At 50.4% G+C, this 647-nt stretch overlaps 1 protein-coding gene across 2 annotated transcripts in view; it reads left to right on the top strand.

The window, feature by feature from the left end:
* The window catches only part of ZNF77 (zinc finger protein 77), a 263,032-nt gene that overhangs the window by 200,553 nt on the left and 61,832 nt on the right, over positions 1 to 647 (top strand). The window lies entirely within an intron of this gene.

Below are 647 nucleotides of genomic sequence, written 5' to 3' on the forward strand. Positions count from 1 at the left end.
ATATATATATATATTTGTTTTTTCTTTTTTGAGACGGAGTCTCACTCTGTCGCCCAGGCTGGAGTGCAGTGGCACAGATCTTGGCTCACCGCAAGCGCCGCCTCCTGGGTTCACACCATTCTCCTGCCTCAGCCTCCCGAGTAGCTGGGACTACACACGACCGCCACCACGCCCGGCTCATTTTTTTTGTATTTTTAGTAGAGACAGGGTTTCACCATGTTAGCTAGAATGGTCTTGATCTCCTGACCTCATGATCTGCCTGCCTCGGCCTCCCTAACTGCTGGGAGTACAGCCATGAGCCACTGCGCCCAGCCAATTTATATATACATATTTTTAAATAGAGATGGGGTCTCATTATGTTACCCAGGTTAATCTCGAATTCCTGGGCTCAAGCATTTCTCCCGTCTTGACCTCCCAAAGTGCTGGGTTGACATGTTTGAGGCACCAGGCCTGGCCTGCTGTTTTATATTTTTACAACAAATTTGCCCTTCTAACAAGCCTTTGAGTTTGGGGCTGTTATATCCTGTGTCCAGGTGGGGAAACTGAGGCAGACAAAAAGTAAAATGCCGGCCGGGCGCGGTGGCTCACGCTTGTAATCCCAGCACTTTGGGAGGCCGAGGCGGGCGGATCACAAGGTCAGGAGATCG

The sequence above is a fragment of the Hylobates moloch genome, unplaced genomic scaffold, assembly GCF_009828535.3.
Source record: "Hylobates moloch isolate HMO894 unplaced genomic scaffold, HMol_V3 SCAFFOLD_15, whole genome shotgun sequence".
In the NCBI taxonomy this organism is placed as follows: Eukaryota; Metazoa; Chordata; class Mammalia; order Primates; family Hylobatidae; genus Hylobates; species Hylobates moloch.